Below are 6,000 nucleotides of genomic sequence, written 5' to 3'. Positions count from 1 at the left end.
ATGGCTGGAGGTCACGTCGGGCAGCTTGGGCGGGGGTTGCGTGTTCGTGTCCATCGGGTCCTTCGGGTCATTCGGTTCTTTCGGGTCCTTCATCTCGGTTATGATTGGTATGTCTGTTCTCCTTGTCTTCAGGTCCGGGCTGGGGGCTGGGCGGTGGTAGTTGATCAGGTCTGGGCGTTAAGGGCTGGGGCAAAGCTGCTCGGCGATGTCCCTGAGCCCTCGGTGATGGCCCCGGCTTGAAGATGGCGTCGATGCTCCAAGGCGAGGATGGGGATGCCGTACTCCGCACCTCCAACCAAATGTTACGAAGCGGCAAGCAGATGAAAACAGGAGACAGAACATGACCGATGACGATGGTAGATGACGTTTAATGAATGTTCGCGGGCCTAGCGCGAGCGCTCCCGCCCGCGCCACTGCCCGCTTCTTCTTCCTTGTCGTCCGTGACAATATAATAATTTGTATAATCGTAATTCGGGTGAACACTCTCAGGGTGAGATTTATCTTCAATACCGAACTCTTTCCATTTTCATCGGCGCAAAACGAAGCCTTGTAGCTATTTGTACACTGGCGATCCAAAACAGCTCAATAGAAGCGGATACTTTTCAGGCCCGCATTATAACGCCGCAGTGTGTACTAGAACTGTGAAAAAAAATTTGTCGCGATTTTTCCCGATCCTAGAAAGAAGGCCTGATACGTTTATGCAGCTGGAATGTCGACCTCCTCGTTCGCTACCTTTACCCTGTGTTTTTCCACAAGTATCAATGGTATTCTCCTCCACACATCAGTCACCTTTCACAAGCCCGTCTTAAGGTCCGAGCTATGCCTATTGTTTGTTCATAGAACAGGGCTACAACGAACTTTTGCCCCGCTCTTAAGCATGTAAGGCTGACCAAGGCTTACTCTAGGCATTTTGTTGCGCACGTACACTGTCTTGACACGTGCTCCTAACGCACCTGTGCCATGCTCCATGAAACGGTGACCTGGTGCACGTGCGTGAGAACTGCAATCCTATCAGGAGTACTTTAAAGGGCGGCCACAACGGTCTATTTAAAGATACAGCCACAATGTGTCCATAGAATTTGCTGCAGGATGAGGCACCGCTCTGAGGGGATGCTTCTGGAGAAGACATCTTGATTAGGAGCGCGGAAAGCGACGACCAGACGTTCCTATTTGAAACGCAAATGACGCTTTCGCTCTCAGCAGCGGCCGCCGTGCTTGAAGAGCGTCGCATTTAAATTGCAAAGGCTGCCTTGTCAAGTGTCTGGTAATCTGAATAGGGATTTCTTGTACGCAAAATATGAAAGCGCATTCCAAAGGTGCACTGGTCAATAGACGAAGAGATTCGGTGTGAGAGCTTCGAAGACTTCAGGAGAAAACTCGAACCACGGCATAGCTAAGAAGTTGGACGTAATTAGAATGTGCTGCAATTTGATAAAGGATCAAAATCTACTCTTCGTTCGTGTAAGAAACATTTTATGTATCCCCTCTCTCTATATGCTCTCTGCTATTCTTTACTCTTCCATAGCCTCTCTTTTTTATCTTCTTCACCAGATTCCTATCGGTTTTTGGTTATGTTGGGTGTTAGGAGCTCTATCGGCCTCACAAGTCTGCTGTGTATATTCTCTTCTGAAATCCTGTGCTCTTAGCGGGCTCTCTGTTCGGGCAGGATTTTGGTGAATAAGAGACAAAGAGAGTGAAGCCTGCCGTAGGGAAAAAGTGACACTGTTTTGTTCTTTCCAATCTGCTCAGTGGTTTGATAATTTATGGCTTCCTTTTCCAGCAGAGATTTCCTTGTGTGGACACCTCAAGTTGAAGCCCTAGTCTGCGCGCACATCATTTAAGAGCGAGAACTACCTTTTTGTTCTTTTTCGTGCCCCTCAAAGCACAGCTTCGCTTCATTAATAACAAAAACAGTTTCGTTCACCACATTCCGTGCTACATGTGCTGTCTGTTGTCATAGGCGTGTTGACTGAGCAGAAGTCTTTGTATGCGAATGTAGGTAACATGACAGCCATTCTGTGGTCTGGGGTTTTGTGAGCTATGCCTGACTTCTGCAGCATGTTAATGGCTTTACAGGCTAGTATTCTTCGGCCGCATTTTTTGCTCAGCGCCAGACGTTGTGCACATCGTCTGCGCTGCAAACCCGTTGTGAGATTTCACAATAGTTGAACAATGAGTATTTCTATGTTCTTACATCTTACCTTCTTTCCCATAAATAACCTGGGTCAACTTTTCTGTCGAATAGTGGAGCCCATATGACAACATTAAAGGCGAACTTCTCCCGAAATGTGGCGAGTAGGCGTCTCCCCTCAACACACAAACTTGCCCTTAAAGGTCCGACATCCGCACTCCTCTAGACTGCTAACAAGCAATCTACATTACTTAGTTACTTTTTCATATACTATACAACAGGCCAAGCTCACGTGACTCGTAGTTTAGGCAAAATATATGTCTTAAAGAGCTTGACACAGAAACCGCGCGAGACTAAGTTCACTTTTCTTCGCTGAAAATTCAGAGGCTCAACACCTCGCGTCAAGCCTAAAGCAAACCAGCCTCTAATCAGACGGTTTCATGAGTATGCCAAGATTGTGAGGACCTGTACTATATTAACGACACTGTTAAACTAGAACACATCCATCGCCTTTCTGCCGTATTTATTCTTTATTAATATAAAACACCTTCGATTAATATTATTCTCAATCAGCTCAACTTAGAAACCCTTGAAGTAAGCCGTCAGGTCTGGAGGCTGAAATTCTTTCATATCCCACATATCAACGACTCTAATTTGTCATGTGATACTTATTATTTAGCTGCTCCCTAAATATCCTGTAGCATGAACCACACTAAAAAATTATGCCCATTTTTTACACGTCTATTGTTTAACAAAATTTATACTTCCCCTCACAACAAATCGGTGGAACTGTCTAGTTTCATTTATTGTGGAATTCTCTGATGAAAATAGTTTTTCTCAATTGTTACTGCAAAACATGTAACAATCTCTTGGGCAGCGCTGCTGCCTGGAGTATTTGTAACAAAATAAATTTTCAGCACAAATAAGCATCTGTCTAGTGTAAAACGCTACCTCATATATCACAGGCGGGCTTAGTGTTACGCGAAAGAAAACGTTTTCACCCACTCATTTTGCTGCAGTGAATAGAAATAAGAATACGAAGAAGCACCTACTGTGCAAAATGAAAAATAAAGTTAAGCCACTCAAATTGGTCAACGCAACCGCCAGCAATATTTTATTCTTACAAATAATGACAGCAACCATGTTAGTAACATCAAACGATGCGCCGTGAGGAAATGTTTTCTTCAGAGTGAAGCTTTATTTCAGGCTTATCCGCGGCGGTAGCCGGCAGAAATACTTAAGGTACGACATTCAAATTTAAATTCGGGGTTTTCTTTTTGAAGCACAGACAAAACGAGTGAACGAATATAAGCATATATCCATTATAAGGATCACGACCAGCATGAAAATTTTCGTATTGCATTAAAATGCAGCTTCCCTCTGGGGCACAGCGAGCGTCACATTCGAAATTGCCCACAAAGTTATCATTCCTAAATTTTTTTTTATAAATTTACTGCTAGTTCATACATTTCTACTTGGAATGAATATAACACATTTTAGGCTACGAAATATTCGACGTCACTTTCGGTGACGTAGGAGGGCACGAGAGGATCTTTCAGATATAGCAAGTATAGCGAAGCTCATGCATGCAGTGCCTGCAGCTCCGCATAGCCAGTGACCTACACTGTTTCCTCTTTTACCCTAAACTCATTTTTCGAACCAAAAATTGTCGGCAATGACCTTCAGACGATCGTCATGCTGTAATGTCTGTCGTTTCCTGAACAAATGTTCCCTTCTCGAAATTTGCTTTCCGCCAACTTCTACAGAGAATGTTTCAGCTAGATGAAGGCAACCGTCATGGCGCTTATGGTTTTGCGGAAAGGAGCTGCACCTATTGTAGGCTGTTTAGTCTAAGCTGGCTTGCTCAGACGCAAACCGACTACTGGACCTAATAGTTGCTTCTTGGCCAGAGAAGAATTGTACAGCTTTCTTCTAGAGCATCATTTTTAGTCGGCAACTTCTGTCCCCTGCTTTCTCCCTGAACTCACATGCTAGATTCCCCAGGACCACGCTTAAACAGCCTTTCTGAACATCTGAAAGACAGTTGTCATTCATAGGGAATCATGGGCCGATACGATGCTGTCTGAAGAAAACATAGTGAGTTCGCGGCTGTGCATGGGAGTCACTATGAATGATTCACTGTTTATTCTCCAGCCGCTGTTATTTTAGGCTCGCGCCAAAAAAGATGCGCCAGTAATTTAACAAGTGGCTCCTCTGGGTAAAAAAGTCTATTTTCCAAACCAAATAGGTAACCTTGCAATATGTCAATGTAACAGATTGTAGGCACTAAGAGGAGCCTTTCTGTAATATAGGTGATTATTTTTTCTGTTCCTAAGTTTTCATATCCATGCACTTGACGCCAGAATATCCCGGTAACAATAAACCGGCTGACTCCTTGATATCTTGATCTTTTCAGGCAGGTACAATATTTATGACGTTCGTTTTACCGAGGAGGAGAGCTAACGTGACGTTGTGAGAGTCGTGTGTAATTTTAGAGAATACACTTAAGCTTAAATACTCCGGCTCGACGTATTCATTTTACTTCAAAATTCCCCATTAATTTGACAACCAGCGGAATATCACTTTTTATGCCAGGCAGTATATAGCTGGTAAGGTAAAGTATGCCTATAGACTTCTGGAAATTTTGTGAAAAGTAGAGGCAGCTTCAAGTACATAAACTACTTATTGTCAACTTTGGCACATTAAAGAAAGCCTCATACACTGAACGTAGAAGCGATTCGTGAAACAGAGTGTCCAAAAACATGTTCCGCTCGAGATTGTAGCCAGACTAACTCCGACGCACGTCCACTATGTCAGACAGTTAGAAGATATGAGGGTTAGTTCCTAAAGCCACGCGTACAGATAACAGCTTATCTAAAAGCTAAAGAAAACAATTGTCACCAGCCAAGAGTACACTGCAGAAAAACGTCTAGCACCCTAATTGCCGGCCAAGCCAAAAGCTCGTGCTAAGTAGGCGAATCAGCAAGCCGCGTCTAACGACCATGTATCAGCAGCCATTCCGGTCTGCGCTTCAGTGTCCTCTCTGGACGCAGCTGAGCATCATCCGGCCAACGGGGTAACAATTCCAATGAGCTCTCCGCCGTCATCGTGGTACTGTACTCCTGTATAAAAAAAAAGCCAATGGCAGGGAAGAGACCGAACTTGTTAAGAAGTCTCGTATGGTTGAAACGCGATAAAGCCCTGGAGTCCGTTAAGTGAAGCTGCATCTCGTGGGGAGACAAATTAGCTGAACGAAGCAAGTTATAAAGGGGTGGGGTGAAAAACGACGCTCCGTTGCTTCTTATTCCAGAAGCAGAAAAGAAGCTGCACAATTTGCGGCAGGAGGCGCGCTATTTTCATGAGCATTTTTCCTTAAAGTTCTGTCTAACGCTTTGCATGACATTTTCCGACAAGGTCCAATATCCCCCGTTTTGTCCTGTTTGAACTTATAAGGCAATAATCGCCAGTTTAGTGCTGCATTTAATGCAGTCGAAGTAGCACAAACAGAGATGAGCATCGTCTTCAGGCCGGAACCTTGTCATCAATATTCTGTTTTGTAGAAAATTCTTTTTCTCAAGCAAAAGTCACGGTATAAAAGTAAGTATGAAATCCATTCCTCCCTAATACTCTGCCAGGTAACTTGACTCGAGCACACCCTAATTCGAGCAAAACGTTTTCAGTGCAACACGAGTATAGCCCCCATTATCCACAAAAACCGGATCTGACATTGCTGTTGTGGTCGGCGTTGTTGTTGCGAGCCAAGAATCAGGGGCATACTTCTGGCAGGTGGTGGGTGGCCGCTGACATGGTCTTGAATTGGTTTGTCGGCGAGTTGGTTGACGCCGCGATATCACACGAAATGGCATGAT

At 44.3% G+C, this 6,000-nt stretch overlaps 1 long non-coding RNA gene across 1 annotated transcript in view; it reads left to right on the top strand.

Annotated features, from left to right (window-relative positions):
* Nucleotides 1-1,273: 1,273 nt before the first annotated feature.
* The window catches only part of LOC146190876 (uncharacterized), a 28,350-nt gene continuing 23,623 nt past the window's right edge, over nt 1,274-6,000 (top strand). The window contains exon 1 of the long non-coding RNA XR_014706339.1: nt 1,274-1,461. This is a non-coding gene — a long non-coding RNA (uncharacterized LOC146190876). The remainder of the gene's footprint in view (nt 1,462-6,000) is intronic.

The sequence above is a fragment of the Amblyomma maculatum genome, chromosome 4 (assembly GCF_055883805.1).
Source record: "Amblyomma maculatum isolate TAMU_Amacu chromosome 4, ASM5588380v1, whole genome shotgun sequence".
Taxonomy (NCBI): domain Eukaryota; kingdom Metazoa; phylum Arthropoda; class Arachnida; order Ixodida; family Ixodidae; genus Amblyomma; species Amblyomma maculatum.
The sequence above is the reverse complement of the archived record's forward strand: the minus strand, read 5'-3'. Positions and strand labels throughout refer to the sequence as shown.